This window comes from Lepeophtheirus salmonis, chromosome 14, assembly GCF_016086655.4.
Source record: "Lepeophtheirus salmonis chromosome 14, UVic_Lsal_1.4, whole genome shotgun sequence".
Lineage (NCBI taxonomy): Eukaryota > Metazoa > Arthropoda > Copepoda > Siphonostomatoida > Caligidae > Lepeophtheirus > Lepeophtheirus salmonis.
The window spans coordinates 23,819,741-23,837,548 of NC_052144.2; the positions used below are offsets into that span (position 1 = coordinate 23,819,741).

The 17,808-nt window shown below is 31.1% G+C and overlaps 1 long non-coding RNA gene across 1 annotated transcript in view; it reads right to left on the reverse strand.

Moving 5' to 3' along the window:
- Positions 1-12,679: 12,679 nt before the first annotated feature.
- Positions 12,680-17,808, reverse strand: part of LOC121129857 (uncharacterized) — a 41,593-nt gene continuing 36,464 nt past the window's right edge. The window contains exon 8 of the long non-coding RNA XR_011783735.1: positions 12,680-13,924. This is a non-coding gene — a long non-coding RNA (uncharacterized lncRNA). The remainder of the gene's footprint in view (positions 13,925-17,808) is intronic.

Sequence of the window (17,808 nt, forward strand, 5' to 3'; positions counted from 1 at the left end):
TTAAAATATATGCATGTAAATGTTCGCAAGGAGAGAGAAAAAAAAAAAGTAAAAAGCTGCTGTGACTTTATTTTAACCAGTTTAATTAAAATTTTAATAAAAATTAACATTATAATATAACTTTCACATTCAATCAATAAAATCACAGTTAGCTCGGACTACACGTTCCTGAAAACGTTCTACTGCCTTATTGGCCGTCCCACTGGGTAAATCCCTCCTTATCCCAACTCTCAGGAATATTGTGGTGCAATGTATACCATTCAACATTGCCCAAGACCAAATAGTAACATTCTCAGAGTATATAAAATTGAGTGTTCTTTTGTTAATATGACTGCTCCCCCAACCCCCCTTCCATCGTGATTGCAAAGTTGGTCGTCTTTCATGATGTCGAGGATCCAGAAGAAGACTTTGGTGTGTAAAACACCGATGTAGACTATGACGTTAACCTTCGGACATTTCTTGAAGATTACCTTCCCCCTAATAACATTTCCAAGAACTTGTTCTAAATATTTGGGCATCATGGTCCTCAGGACATTTAAAAACCTTCCGCCAATCATCTATCAGTACTCGAGTTATGGTTTTGGCTTGACTTATAACTTTTTCTCTCTTGAGAAGAGACAGACAAAATCTTTCATGGGAAGCTTTTATTTTAGCTTGATCATAGCCTTGGTTTAGGTGACCCTTTTCTCACTGTTTCACAGGTTTATAAGCTGTACCTGGCGACGTGCATAGTTGTGGTAACGCAAGTATACAAACAGAACAATACCTTGATACTGTCAGAAATCACATTCATCGATTGGCCTGTATTCTTTTCATTTTTTTAGTTTATTTGAAACCTGTACTTCCGATAATTTTGGCCACTTTTGTGTCACAAAGGTTCCGTAAAATAATCGGCATGAGTCCTCACCATGCTGTTCAACCCGTTTTTCGAATTTTTAGACGAACCCGACCCTTTAGCCAAAAATGTGTTGTCTATTTTACCATTGAAATTGCCCAAAATACAAAAAAAAATCACTATGTTTTTACTCCTGATAAAAATAAAACAGGAGTATTGTCGTAAGGAGATGGTGGAGTAACATTAATACTGGATTTGCTCTCCACTAGTGTGTTTGTTTTAAAAAGTGTTTGTAGGCGGATGGGATGAGAACAGAGAAAATTTTGAAAGTTTCAATAAACTTCTTTTTATCTAAATATTTCATTTCACAGCATTAAAAAGTTAAGCAAATTAACTCTCAAGATTTAAAGACATTATGAAAGATCAATCAATGATAATGTTCTTTTATTGATATAAATACATTATTCCACTCTCGTATATCTAAAAGCAATATTTGCTTATATTGTTAAATTCCTTAAGTACTTATGTTTATGCATAGTCAACAGCTAGGATTTTCACTTAAAATGACATGCATTTTTTTACACCTACGTATAATCATTCAAAGCTGATTTATGAGTGTTAAAAACAGAAAGTGTAATCCTTGCACAGATTTTGAAATGAATTTAAAATCATTTCTTTAAAAAAAAGAGTATTTATTAAACATTATACATAAAGAAATAAACTATATAGTACATTGCATTTGTAAGTGCAATGTACTATAAGCTACATTTAATAGATAAACTTACCTATTATAAAATAATACAATATCTGTGATAGAATGCCATTAATGATTTTTCCAGGTAGAAAGAAAAATAGGATAAGTTTTTTATCATTGTATGCAATATTGTACTAAAGAATATCCTTAAAATTGGTATTAAAAATCATTATTTTTTACCTTTTATTTTTTGGAAAATATTATATAAAAGTATAAAAAAACTTTAACTATGATTTTAAAACGTTATAAATGTAAATTAAAATCAACTTTACGTATGTGGATATTGTTTTTTCAAATTATGGAACTGTGGACAAGACACTCCATTTTATTTTGTAAAATATGCATCGGCCAACAGGTTATGCAGGTGGACAGCTGTTCCCTAAACCTATCGCCACCACTATCTTGAGTATCAAAGACATCTTCTTATATTATATGATACACCACATCTACGGTTAGTGCAAAAGAACCGCAGGATCAAGAGGTGGATCATTACCCACCACCACTGCTTCCCTGAGCAGCAAGGTCCCTTTTCAATATCTTATAATATATCCCAGCCCATGGGTTGTGCAAGTGAATTGCTGTTAGAAAAGGTGAGTGATTAGCCACCACCAACACTTCCCTGAGCATTAAGGACACCTTCTAAGGGCAAGTAAACTTGTACATGGAAATCACCATCACTCAATATCTCAGGAATCATATCAAAGAGCATATGGAGACATTCAAAACAGTTTTATGATGTGGCAACGTGACATCAAACCAAGCAAGCTGGCTGATGGAAAAGGGTTTGTTCAGTATGGCAAGAATCTCTACTTTCACTCTGGTATTGAGCGCATTTCATAGTCCATCTTGAGGGCTTCTATTAATCCAAAGAGTGTGATATAACAACCGAGAGGTATATATGAGAGATGTGGGACCAGGAAAGCTATAAAGAGAACACTGGTTGATGACAAGAAATTGGTATGCTGCAAACAATCAGTATCTGTAGAAGATAATTGTTCAAAATGTAGCATTAAATGCTACGCTTCAGAAATTTCCAGTTTTACCATTGGGGAAAATGAAGATATTTGTACATATCTAAAGTACTCACATTGACATTATTTTCAGGCCTGCCATGTGCAACAGAGAGGAGCTAATCACAAGCTAGAAGAACAACCAAACATGATTTGCAACTCTCTTCACAGCAGTTTAAGGAAGCTGAGTCAAATGATGTGTCATAGTCCAATTTCTATTGCAACTGACCGTATCAATTCTGTCGGATGGAAATGAACAAATTTCCAAACACCGAAGCCCTTAAAGCCACTGCCAGCCAGCACTAGGACGCTGTGACAGAGGACTACATTTGCAATATGTATCAGGCCTTCTGCTGACGCCTGTAAGCCTTCATTGCCGCTAGGGGTGACTACATTAATGACTAAGGCAGCTCAGACTCACATATATTTATAGTATTAATTTTGTTAAAATTATATTTTTAATTAATAAATCATATGTTGTTGAAGTTGATAAATTCAAAGTGTTCAGTGTTTTAATGGAACACTTGGTAAAAAGGTAAGTTAGTAGATATGGGATACAAAGGTTAGTAGCAGCATTCTGCTTTGGGAGAATTTCTCAAAGTCTATTTGACTAAGAAATGTCTAAATTTAACAAAGCATAGCCTATACATTTATCTGCAATTTAAATAAATGTATATTTATATAGAGAATTTACCCTTCCGCAATCTTTTCACAAATTGTTTTCAAATGGCATTCGTAAATTGTTGCAGCTGTCGTTAGGGATGGTTGCAACTTATAAAAATAAAATCTATTCAGCAATTACACCAAAATGAAAATATTTTGGGGAATAAATAACAAAACCTTACTTTCAGTGTATACACATCAGAGTATGTGTTGTAAGTCATAAGCATTTCCGGTTTGTAAAAAAAAGAAACCGAGAATAACATGGTAACCCTGACAGTTTGAAAAATCATTGAGATGTGTGAAAAGAACCTTAATAAATAGACAAATTCAATTTATAATAAGAAACCTACTTTATTTGTAATAATGAATTAATATTTCGAAAAGTTCATGTAAACTATGAATGATGAAAGCGAATACACTTAGATGAACAAAAACGAATGCAATTAACTATACAAAAAAAAAAATGCAACAAAACATAAAACTGAATTAATATATTCAATTAGCTGATCAGAAGCTTTAACAGGAGGAAAATAGATTAGCTGTAGGATGGATACAAGTAGTAGGGGAGGAAGGAACATGGGTAAGGCATTACTCCAATGTCGATCTTCAATTCTACTCTGATTCCGACTTAAACTTATCATTTTTTTGCTTATACTCATAACAGACTTAGAAAATGATCATTTAAAAGAAAATACTCTAATTAATGCTCTACGGAGGTTCATAAACATTCAATTATCAAACATATCAAGACAGGATTAAGATAATATTGATTTATTTTAAGCAAAAATATAATTATTTCTTTTATATTTTTACTCTTTTTTAAAATTATACAAATTTTGGATGAGTTACAAAGACAACTTACCATATGAGACCTGCATGGCTTTTGGTTTTTATTATATTTAAAAGATAAAAATATGAATTAAACATTTAAAGTTGAGTTTTTGTTCAAGAAAACAAACTATAGGCATATAAAATGCACGAAAAATGCAAAGTTAAATATTTTTTCTATTGGTTTAAAAACAACTTTTTACTGTTAAACTTATAGGAACAATAACATTGGTGAAGTTTTTTTTTATGTGTGCTTGTTATTCCCACATCATTGAATAGTAAAAAAGTTTGACTTCTTCATTATAATATAGAATAAAAACTATATTCGTATTTCTTTTTTTGGTGTTTAACAATAACATAATACCGGTTGTTTTTTTATTATATTCTTTTTTTAAATACAAAAAAATAAATAAATACATATTTCAAGATCCTCCAAGTATATATATTAAGGATGAGGAATAAGGTCGTAAAGTTTTGTTTTAGTTTATAAATTATATATAAATCTATTAATCAGCATTAACTTCTGTGAAAATGATGAAATTGAAGTTTAAATTAATTTTTTTTTAAACTTATGTTCGTAATACCCACCAGATTACGGACATTGTCAAGGGTTCTAGGAGCCTGGTTTTAAAGTTGTCCAAGATTACAAAAATGGAGATAACCTATCCAGGATGTCAAGAAGAGGATACCATAATTTAAAGACGGATACAAAGTTCTTGTTAAGTTTGGAGAATAATACAAAAGAGGATCCCCATAAGTCTATGAATCGCCTCGCCAACAACTTCTCTGTGGCTCCTAGGACCATCCGGAGGGCTATAAAGCACAAAAATGGGGATTATTTTATTTTACAACGACCCCACACCACCTTCTGACAGAGAGCATCAAAGCCAGGAGGCTCAAAAGATGCAAGAAAATCCTTACATGAATCAGGGCAAATGGGTCAATTGTGAAAATTTCCTCTGACAAGAAGATTTTTACAGTTGATTAATTCCACAAACGCCGGAACGACCGCTGGCTTGTGGAAACGAAAGAAAAGGCTTAAGGCATTTATCCCTCCAAATATCCGGTCCAAACAATGGTACTCTGCGATTTGGCCTCTAATGGAAAGAAGATACCTATGTTCCTTTTCAAGGCTGGACATAAAATCGTCCAGGAGGCCTATTATAAGATGCTGAGGTACACCATCTTGCCATGGCTCAAGACCAACTTTCCGAAGAGTTACAACGTATGGACTCTTTACGGCGCCCCCTCTCACACGTCTGTCAAGTTCCAAAAGTTCTGTGCAGATAACATTGTTCGATTCTTGTTCAATGAGATACCATTCCTCACTAGATTTGATCCCACTAGAGTTTTCTATACGGGGAACTTTGGACAGGGAATCCAACAGGACCACGAAACAAAATGTATACTCACTGAAGTCATCCATAGTGGTTGGATGTGACAACTTGTCAGAAAAGCTTATAATCAACTCCTGCATGACCTTCAAGCGACGTGTAAAGGCTGTGATTCATAATGAAGGAGGCCATATTGAGTGAAAAAAGTTTGCAAAAACCTTGTCTACATGTTTTGTTAACGTTATTTTTTTGACTATTCTTGTAAATATAAAATTATTGATGTATTTTTAAATCCATCTCTCCAGTCCACGTTTTCTTACCCTACCCTATACATTTTTTGCAGTGTAAGAGGGTGCATACGGGCTTAAAATGTAAGGGGTATCATCATATGTGTTGTGAAGGCAAGGAAGGATTTTGTTGACAAACAAGGCCTAGTAGACGTGTTTGTAGATTTTCACACCCTCCTCAATGAAAATGAGGGGTATCTTCTTCCCATCTGACATAATACCAGTCCAGATCATGACTCTAGGCTGCTTCGGACATTTGGTCATGATGCAGTGCTCCTAAAAGATGCTGTCAATTGTCTTGCCTAAAACACAGTTATTTTGGAAGTTGTGGCTGGCCTCAGTACTGAAACTTTTTGTCTGTTCTACCTCTGCCCATGTGCCTCTTTCTCTCTTTCTTACTGCCGTGAAATCTTTGCAAAGGATGGCTATTTCGAACATTTAAAAAAAAAAAAAATATCACAATTTGATCATTTTTTTACAAAAGTTTATGCTCATTAATAACTATATATATTGAATTTATAAACTAAAACATATTCACTAACTTATTCCTATCTTGTATTTCCTAAGACAAAGTATGGTAGGTATGGTCTGGGAGCAGACAAGAATAACAGAACTACTTGATGCAAATGATTTGCGAAAAAAACAACAACATGAAGGATTCCCATAAAATGTGGCAAAGTTGTGAAATGTGTTATTTCAGTACATTAGAGGAAAATAATCAAAACATTCTTTAGTCAAGACATGGAAGAAATTGCTTCTGAGATGAGCTTCTTTTTCGGAATGGTAGTGTTTCCATTGTTTCATATGTCCATATGTTTGTCAAGATTGAGATATTTTAATTAATCAAATGTTTTGACGTAAATTTTTTAGGGATGATAAAGATTTCGCTTTGTCCAAATCGTGTTTTCTCTATAACAAACGGAGAAATACAAAATCATATTACAATTATGACTTTTTCAATAAAATTCAAAACTTATTATTATTATCGGAATATTTATGAAGCAATAAGATAAAATATTTCAATATGACGTCTCAAGTGTCAATATCTGACTCTTTATTTCCCCTTCCAATCGTTTTTTATATAAAAGTTTGTTATTAATGTTTAATAATTTTATTTTTTTACATGTATCAGCACAAATACTCTACTCTAACATAAAAAATAGAGTTGTATCAAAATATGAAATATGACTTTTATGAGAAGCAGTTCTCTATGAAAAATATTTCATACTTCAAAATATATTAAAATGTAAAATGAAATGGGAGATATACAAGGAAATGTAACATCTAATATTCTGAATATCAAAGCCTAGATCCTGGATTTGATTTTATGTTTATATCTATATTATTAAAAAAAATACATAGAGTTTTAATTTTTGACAATCTAGTGGGAAAATATGACAAACAGTGAGACTAGATGTGATTACAAACAATTATTTAGACATGAGTACTTTACTTTGTTAGTTATAAATACTGATATTTATTTCTTACTGCTAGAGTTCTTGTATCTTATTTTCTGTGTATGCAGGTTACGAAGTTATTCTTAAGATATGAATTCCCTCGTGGTAATTTTTAACTCTTGAGCAATTTAACAATATTTATTTTGATAAAAATATAATTTTTTTTTTACTTTTAACAACAGTATTTGAAATATAACGCGTCAAATTTCTTACAACTATGCAATAAAGTAATAAATTTACAATAATAAAATTTGAACATTCTACAAAGGAAAAAGAAAGAGCTATATTTTTTGTTTTGTGTCAAATTTTTGCATATATTTTGGATGTAGTAGAACTTTGCATACGAAACAAAAATAAATAGTTCACAATTGACATTGGCGACATCTATGTTATTAGGATTCGTTTTTATACCACTATCCAATTATGTTAATTGCTGAATCTCACACCATTGTTGCATTGCACTTGAATAAAACATGGCCTTTCACGAGGTGTTTTATATTGTTTTAAGATAGCCATGACCAATTTTGTATAAAACATTATGAATACAGTATTATTATTATTTTTTTTTTTTTGCAGTGTTAAGAATATGTTTTTCATTAAAAAATTAAGGCTTAAATTGAATTTTACTCAACATCTCTCTTCATTCTCTTAATCACATTAGTATTGACATCAGCTGTACAAACATAAAATTGTTTTTTTGTGGGTTCTTGTGTATACTTGTATAATTTGGTAAAAATCTCAATAAAGCTAAGATCAGTGTAGACGATATGGATCTTTGATACTACAATATTAAACTACCATGTCCTCTAAATATTGAAATCATTTTATCTTCTTAATTACAAAATTATTATTTCTAAGTTCAAATTGTTTAAATGTATAATTGTAATGAATATTACTGTAGTTAAAAAAAAAACTAAATAAAAATGATATCAAATTTAATAATAAAAGTTTTGGTAATTTTATAGCATGTCTTTCTCAATGTAAGATATAATTTATAAAAATTTACATTTCTTATATAATATAACGCATATACTATAGGTATATTTTCAATTGAATTTATTCTGAAATGTATTGAACCTACAACTTCAATATTACATATTTGTTGATGAAGAATTCTAAAATGTTTTGAAATATAATATTATGCATGTAACAAGAAAAAATAAATAAACAATTAAATTTTATTTTTTAACATTAAAAACATCAAGTTTCATTTTATAATTGTTATAGATAATTTTAATTCCTTTATCGCTGATAAAAAAGGAGGAAAAGTATAAATCTACGACAAGGCTTCAAATTTTTTTCTGTCCAGTGGCCTTCGTGGTTTTGGGATCAAAGCCTTTAAAATCACATTTTGAAAGCAGAAGCAAAACTGTATTGACGATATTAATTTGAAGCTTTATTCAATTTTAAAATTTAATCCAGTCCTGATGCTTCTAATGTTATGTCAGATGTGAACAAGATGGATGTTTCCTGCAATGTCTTACTCCTTATTGATAACCATCCAAATTTTGTACAATTTATGAAACTTTATATTGGCAAAGCCATTCCCTCTCGCTACACCATCACAAAGTGATTGGAGTCCCAAAGTAAAGTAGTGTCGTCAAAGATTATCTAAGAACTTGAAAGAAATGATAATCTTCTTGTCTTTTACGAAACTATGAAAAATGACTGCAGTATAGAATGGTATTCTATATGTTCATTGTTAGGTTGCCCATATCAAATAAACTTGAAAGATGTTAAGAACAACTGAAGTCAAAAATCTTATCAACATTTTTGACTTAGATTTCTGTGGCATGATACTACAGGTTTTCATTATCAGTGACACAGCTTATATTATAAAATCAGTCAAAAACCGTGAGCAAAATTTCAAAATGATGTTGAATGTCACTTGACTCTCTCATGTTGTCAACAGAATAGCAACACTCCCTCCGAATTACTTCGAAAATACAAAGTAAAGTAAATTTTTTGTTTCTTTACTCTGGTGATCGAAACTACGTCAATCACTTCAATTCAGTTTCAATGGTATGAATAAAACAGTGATGTAATCGATAGGTCAACAGAAATAACGGTATCCATTCACGGTATACCTATAAGACCTTTTTCATAGTGAAACTTGAGGCCTCTACAATTATTGTCGGTCATAAATACTAAAAATAAATAAAGAAAAGAGTAAAGATCCATTAGATCCAATATTCAGAGCTGTTTTTCAGTCCACCTTTTTACTGTTCAGGTAAAGTTCGAGTCCTCATATTTCGGGTATATGAGAAAATAAGTTCTGTCATCATCCACCAGTAGTCTCGTATAAGGCGTATTAAAATTAAATTTGCACTGATGAATAAGGACTCTACAATTTTCGTCGAGGTTACCATCAATAAAACCTTCAAAGCACAGTCAATATAAGAGACTAAATATTAAGATTTAATAATATACTCGGATCTACCTAATTTAATAATTCCAATTAGTTATTATGCATCTTCTTATATATTTTCTTCATACTCAATAAATAATTATTAATTACTTATTCAAAATAGTAAATACTCGATATAATTAAAGAAAAGAGCTGTATTTGAGTCTATCTTTTCAGTGTTTAGGCCAAGTCCGAGTCATCATGCTCGGGGTCTTTCCGGTCCTGATTCATCATGCTGTGAATTTTTCTGAAAATTCCTGTTTGAAAAAATGGAATATATATTCCAGTTTTTATATCCGCTAATATAAATTAATATATTAAGAAATTTTCAATGGTAATAAAGCATCAGGTCCCGATTTAAATCTTTTGGAAATGAAATGACTCCCTTCTTATTGAAAGTGGGCATATCTAAGGAAAAATTTGGGGAGTTACCAAAGTTAGACTCTAAAGTTGTATTAATATCAAAGAAAGCGGATAGTTTGGATATCAAATATCCAAAGACCCACAATAGTGTTAAACGAATCATAAGGGTTATTTCAGGTATTATTGCTTCTTGAAAAACAGGAAGATTTCAAATATATCACGCAACATTGAATTTTCAATAGAAGAATTGGGTTCCAATAATATGTTCCCTTATATATGGCAATTGAATTCACTAAAGCTTTTGAATCTATTTATTATCGACAAATCCTCTATTCTGTCAAACAATTACTGCTCACTCGTTTTTTTACCCAGTGAAGTCACTTTTATTAAATTGAACCTCTACAATCACCTAATATGATCTTGAAAGTGCTCCAATTCTTTTTAAAAGGAGCTGTAGACAGGGATGCCCGGTGGCTCCCTTTTTTTTTTTTGCTGCAATTGAGGAATTTGCTCAGGATATTTGGTGTACTATGGATTTGAAGTTAATTTTGGTAGGAAAAAACATCTATTAGACATATATGCCGATAATATAACTATTCATGTGGAAGGGAATTCGGAATCCCAGTTGAAAAAGAGGGTTGAAATTTTACATTCTTTCTTTGCAAAGTACAAGAAATTATCAGGTTTGGATTTAAATAAAAAGAAAACATCAATCCTCCCATTGGGGGAGCGGACTCCTCAGCATGGATTCTGAAATTCAGGGATACTCGGTTCAGGATAAAATTAAGGTTCTTGGAACTGATTGGGAAAGACAAGGATATTTTGTTCGAAATAAAAACTATTTAGAAAGGTTTATAAGCCATAGGACAGCTGAATGGGGTTGATTGAACTTGCAGACGCATGTCGAGATGTACAATGCAAAGTTGATTCATTCAGTGCTCTATTGAGTAACTGTGTTGCAAGGATTGGTCAGTTCGGTGATCGAAGCTGAAGAATATTGACTACAGGAGTTATTTCATCAAAGTTATATTCAGGCTCTAAAAAGGCCACGGAGATAACTTGGCGGAGGGCTAGTAATCTGTAATCCAGAAAAAGAATGACGTTCTGTCAATTATATTTTATCTGAATTTGATTTGAATATCTATATCCTAAAATACTTATTCTGATCTGGAAATTTAGAATAACATACATTATGGAAATAAAATATAATAAAACTTGAATTCAAGACATTTTTAAATTTTCAGTAATCCCCATTGTACTAAATTTAAACTTTTCATTATTTTGAATTTTATAACTAATGTTTTTATAACAAAACATAGTTTTGAGCATCTATTGTAGCTTTTAAGTCTTTTCAGTAACACGTACACTTGACCCAATATCCCACTCAATATAAAAAAATTTAGAAAAGAAGTTCATATTTAAATGGCTTGTGTAATTTTATATTTTTTAATGTCGCACTACACTCATAAGAAAGTATTATTTTTCTGAACATTTATATTAAAAAACTCTATCAGATTTTATGAGATATGGAAAAGGTAAACATCATTGAAAAAAGTTCTTTTTTAGAAGATATGAAACATTAAATAGGCTTTAAATATACCTTTTTGAATGATTCCCAAAGAGGATGTGGATGAAAAGTTATTTTTCAGTGAGTTATTAAAAATTTTACTAAAAAAGTATATACCAGGATATTTCTATTCTACCCGGTATTATATATAACAGAACTAAAGTACTCAGATACACATTCACAATTAATAAATTTGTTTATTAAAAAGGTATAAATTCTCATTTTTGAGAATAATCATTATTCTAGTTTGCGTTTGTTTTGACAAATCATAAAAAACAACCATATAATCGAAAACGATACTAAATCAAGAGCTTGCTAATAACTTTTTTATTATTAAATCTACAAACGACATGATAATTCATAACAATACAATTTTGAAAGTTTATCATTCAATACATACAATCAAGTAAAACAAATATAATAACTTTTTATATTATATATAAGAAAAGTAGCAATAATAATTTAGAATGAACAAATATGATAATGTAGTTTTAACAAATGGCTGAATCATCAATAGGATTCATTCAAAAAAATACATTAAGAAAGAAATGAGTTAGCCCTTTGTAAAAATTGTTTATGTGTATGCATCAAAGGAATAAATTAATCCAGTCTTTATATTTAAGTTTTGAGCAATTTTTATGATAAAAGCTTCTCATCATAGATACTATACATAAGGCTCGTCACCACAAAAGCAAGATAAAATATTTCTTTTTTTTCAGAATTAAGTTTAGATTAAATTTGTACTCGTGGGCGAATTATCGTCAAATTCTATCAACAAGGAGACTTTTTTTTAAAACAACAATACCACTGTTTTTTAAAACAACAATACCACTGTTTTTTGATTAATGGAGAAACTTACTACATATATATGAATAATGAAAGCACACCATAAATTAATTAAAGTCTGTTAAAATAAATAAAAACCACACTAGAAATAATAAAATATTTGGAAATCAATTCATACATTCGAGGTTTCGTAGATTTCTAAAAATTGCTCCGAGGAATTAATTAGTAAAATGATTTCTTTTATAAATAATTGTATAAATAAACAACTTATAAAAACAAATACTGGATGAGTTTTAATCCTTTCCTCTGCAAAGTACTTCTTTAAAATTAAATTCACTTATTGCAACCTCGCCCACTTTTTTTAAAATATAGTAGGGATGCCTTCTTCGCTACCATCGTCTGAAACTTTGTCACTGCTTTGGACACTATCCTAAAAGTCATATTTGGCTGTCTGGTTAGAAACTGTAAGTAAGTTCGTGCTGCATTGCCAATATTTTTGAGAATACCCTCTGTCAGAACTCCCACAGCTGTCTAACAACAAAAGAAGAATAAATGGATATATAACATTTAAAAAGGTCATATCCGGACCTAAATAAGTCTCCGTAATCCAATAATAGTATTAACCTACAGGGTGCAATTTTACAGTTAAGCATTTTCGGGACCTGGATATAAACATTTTTATATCTAAAATTAGTAGAAATATTTACAAATCCATTTATATGCTAACGTAGGGACCTTCCATGAACCTAATCATTCAATCCAACCACTCTCAGCCTCAACTACGGCCTTCAACCTGGTTCAGAACCTGTTGCACACCTTGATCAGGTAATCTTTATTTATATTGTTCACAGCCTCAATAATGGAGGCTCTGAATGGAGGGCGACAATGATTGCTGCACGATGGTCGTACTTGGAGCACATTTTTAACGCTTTGTCTGCTGAGTCTGATAAACTGGTTTTTAAAGGTGTACGACTAAGGGTTCCCAAGAATAACCGGTTCAAAAAATTCTTAATTGTAAAAATAATTTAATTTAAACTATACAGGTACCTGTATAGTTTAAATTATTGGGTATCTACACTCATTCCAAGAAATTTGAGTTTCAGCCTATAAGTGGCTAAAATATGTTTATGAAATATTGGGATATTTTTTCATATATGAAGTAAAGAAATATTTGCAAACTTTCTCCTTTTCTTAATTTTTGTTCAAGATTATTTTTACATTGAATAACCACATATTTAACAAATGATAGTGTAAAACAGGGATATTTTAGCGAACTTTTTTTAAATGTGTTTAAGGAATAAATTAGATATATATATATATCTTATTCAATTTTGTAAATTTTACAATAACATTAAGTACCTCCATGCAACAATACACAAGGGATCTTTTTTCCAAGTACAATATACCTAAGTATATTAAATGACCACATACAAAATATTTTTGCGATACTTCGAAATATTCTGAAATTAATATATTGTTTTTTGTTTTTTTGCATAGAACTTTCTTTGAGTGTAAAGGGGAGGGATTTGTTATTTTATTTATTTTTATTTTATACAATAAAGTAAAGCTAGAAATTAACTCACCTTAAAGGATAGGGATATTCAGTATATGCAGCTTCGCGTCCAGGTAATTCCTAGAGAAAGAAATATACTTTATGTATATGGATTTCACACAAGATTCCTAGGTTAGATAAAGTAAATGTTATACTATAATTTTTAATTATACTTAACCAGTACAACTCCATCTAACCAATTAAAGGAACATTAAAAAAAATGTAAAAAAACCCACAAATTAACATGGTAACCATGATATATTCTTATATTGGAGTGTCAAAAGAAAAAGGAAATGTTCTAACATAACGCTATAAAAACCGTTCAACAAAAAAAGAGAAGCCATACATAGGCTAAAAATATATCTAAGGAAAAATAATTGTTGAAATAAAAGTAGATAAAAACATTATATCCTTATTAAAACATTTATGTGTAGCTTCACAACAGATACTTCAGAAAGATCTGAGGAGCTCGGCTTTGTGTATAAAATATGGTGTACCTTTATGATAATGGGATTTATAATTTTTTCTTCACTTCCACATTAAAAGGCTATAAAATGGTTTCTCTTCAAATAATAAAAGTCGTAATGTTCGTGTAGAAAATTTCCAACTGCTTTGTACAAAGGTCCAAGCGTGGTACAATCAAATAAAAAATGGTCGCTTGATTCATAATCGATTCGACAAGAACACCACTTTTGTTTTTCTCCGATAAAAAATTTAGCTCTTACCTCTAGGGTATCATACAGAATCCGGTACTTAAGCCATTTCTTTGCTGGGTACAATTTTTTCAAAAAAGTTACAAAAAAGTGAACTTTTGAGAACATTCAGCCCTTTCTTGACGGGGAGGTTAATTCCATTCGATCTAAATAGCTCATGAAAGGAGTCCATATTAGTATTATATTCTTTTTCCTCAGTACAGAAGCAACTGTAGAGGTTAATTGAAAACGATAAGGCAAGGCAGGTCTTGGAACCTGTACAAACTTCTTGAAAATTACTCCGAAGCGTTTAATAGCCATTTTGTTAATTAACCTTCTTGAGCAATAAGTTTCGGCATTAGAATCGATACTAATGGTCGCAACTCTAGTGTCGTAGATGGAATCTCTGGTTAGGAATTCCCATTTAAGAGACTTTTCATGTGAAATGAGTATTTTGTAAACACTCTCTGAGAGTGCTTGGATTCTATCTGAATGTTTTGGCACTTATGGAGTACAACTTTGAGGCCGTACCAACAAATTTGGAAGGTGTAATAGAGAAAAAACTTGACGTTTTAGCTCATTTTTCTAACAATGGTCGTTAATTCGGACTTTTGGGTACTTTTGTACGGAAGAAAACAATATGAAGAAGAGAGAAGCTATAGCTCTCATTACAATTCATTGAATTGGGTATGAGAAGCCATGAGATAAAAGAAATACACCTAAACCCCATTCTGTAACAAGCAAGAACATAACAAGGACTTACACTTAAAACTTCCAATTGTTACTCTCTGTCATTCATGAGCACATACATTCATGGTTACACTTAATTCTTGGATGTTTTCTCTTAAAGTATATTCGTAATAAGGTTAGAAAGTAAAAAAACAAAAAATAGCAACACTGTTCAGGTTGCCAACAATATAAAACTCGCACGTTAAAAAAGGTTCATGATTTATGAGCCTAGTTATCATTGAAGTTTTATAGGTAACCTTAAAGGTTATAATTTTTTTTAGTGTTCCTTTGATAGGCCATATGGAGTTGCACGGATTAAATATAAGTAAACATTATAGTATTACATTTACTCCATCTGACCTAGGAATGGTCTTTGGAGTCCATACCCCTTAATAATATTTCCTTCTCTAGGAACAACGTGGGCGCGTACCTACTCACATTAATTCAAGATAATCACTTCTCTTGAGCGAGTTGTCTATTGAGCTATGTCGCTCCATGATAACAGGTTTAGAAAGTAAAAACAAACTGTTCAGGTTGCCATTAACATAAAAACTCGCACGTTAAAAAATGTTTATGATTTATGGCCCTAGTTATCATGAAATTTTATGGGTAACCTTTAAGGCTATCATTTGATTGTTGGTTATGAATAAGAATAAATTGAGACAAATAAATTTAAAGTAGCTTTATTTTACTAATTTCAAATAATAAATATACAAAATAGGAATTTTTTCTACCAGTACAATATTTATTTTCAGTATTTTACTTCTTAATGCAAAGCTTGGGAAAAGTTGATATCTTGACAATCATTTAACCCTTCTATATTATTGATTTCAGTGGGTGACTTTTTGTTCCGTATTATCCGTACTTCTCCTGTTCTTTCTGTCATACATGCTACATTTCCGGGTTTTTGAAAAATTTGTTCTTTAATGGGCATGAGCGTTGTTTACTTAAAACCATGGCTTCAGAGAGTGGCATCATAAAGCGGGCAAGTAATATAGAGTGCTTCAACTTTTTTTTTAAATTTAACACAAATAGATACAGATTTTGCCAAATTTATTTTTTCAGTGCAAATTATAAAAATATTCATATATGTATGAATAAAGATTTCTCTAGTCTGACTATCAAAAGCAATTTTGCAGAAGTCCAATCGCTAACACCAAATTTTCAGAACTTTTTCCAATAAATTGACTGATATTGCACCAATTTTGCGTTTGATATATTTATTTTTTTGAGCTCTCCTAATGTCGCCACCTTATTGGTGTAGACAAAAGTTTCCCGAAGTAGGGCGATACCACCCCCTGAGGGCGGTGCTTCGATGTCAGGTAGCGTTAATGCAAAAAGGGGCAATTGGGGGAGGTGGTAGAGAAAAAAAGCATTGATTACATATTATTACATAAAACAAACAAATTGATCCACAAAATTACCTTGAAAGGTGATTTCAAGGTAGTAGCAATGAATATGTTGACATTTTCCGGTTGATAGTAAAAAAGTACGTTAAATCGTGATAATGTTATTGTTCTTTATTATGGGTGTCTTTATATTTTTTCCTATACTCAGTATACAATTACTCTTAAATGTAAACAGACTACTTAGAATAAATACATACTTTAGTTAAAAACATGGGTCACAAAAAAATAATATCCATAAACTAAAACCCGAATTTCTGTACCCTTCAACTTCAAGCCAGTACTTAAAAGACACCCAGTAATTAAAAGACTTTATTAAAATATTTTTGCATCAATAATCTTTTATTTGTTTAACAATTTAAACCAAAAGTCCCTCAGAGCCATGACACCTATTTGTCTGCTGCTTCGACAAAAGTTCAAGGCACAAAAAACTATTAAAAATATGATTTTAATTAGTTTACAAAAATCTACTCACGATTTGGCTACTTTGTACGACATATACAATTTCCTGATTGCTAGATCTGGTAAAGCTTAATCGATCGGGCAATAAGAAAGATTATGCGCACAGTTGTATATAAGTCACCCGGTCAAATTATGAAGTCTATACATTTCACTAATAACTCAGTTCAAGGAAGAATATATTAAATGGCTGAAACGATTGAAAATAAATTGTGCTTCATAATTTAGCTTCCTGTTAGATGAATCTATTTTACTAGGAAATGAATATGTACTTCTCGCTTATGTTTGTTTTCGTTATAGATGAAAAGTTGGTTCAAGAAATGATATTTATAAGAAATCTTATAATAAATAGTAATGGAGAGTCGGTATTTGATATATTTTATAATTTTTTCCAAGAGAAACACAACCCTCTTGCTAACATTGTAACAGTGCAATAGATGGTCCCCATGACAGGTTGCCATTCTTGCTTCATCAGTTTCTTGAAAAGCCGTATCTGATGTACTTGAAGTGCTTTGTGCAATCCACAGGCAGCATAAAAATCTTGGTGGTCAACTTCACAAATCAGTTAATACTGTTATTACAGTATTAAGATCCAGGCACATTCCCTCAATTCCAGACTGCTTTGAATAACTGTACAATCTTGATTACAGTCCTAAGTTTCTGCTGTTTATGTTCGAGA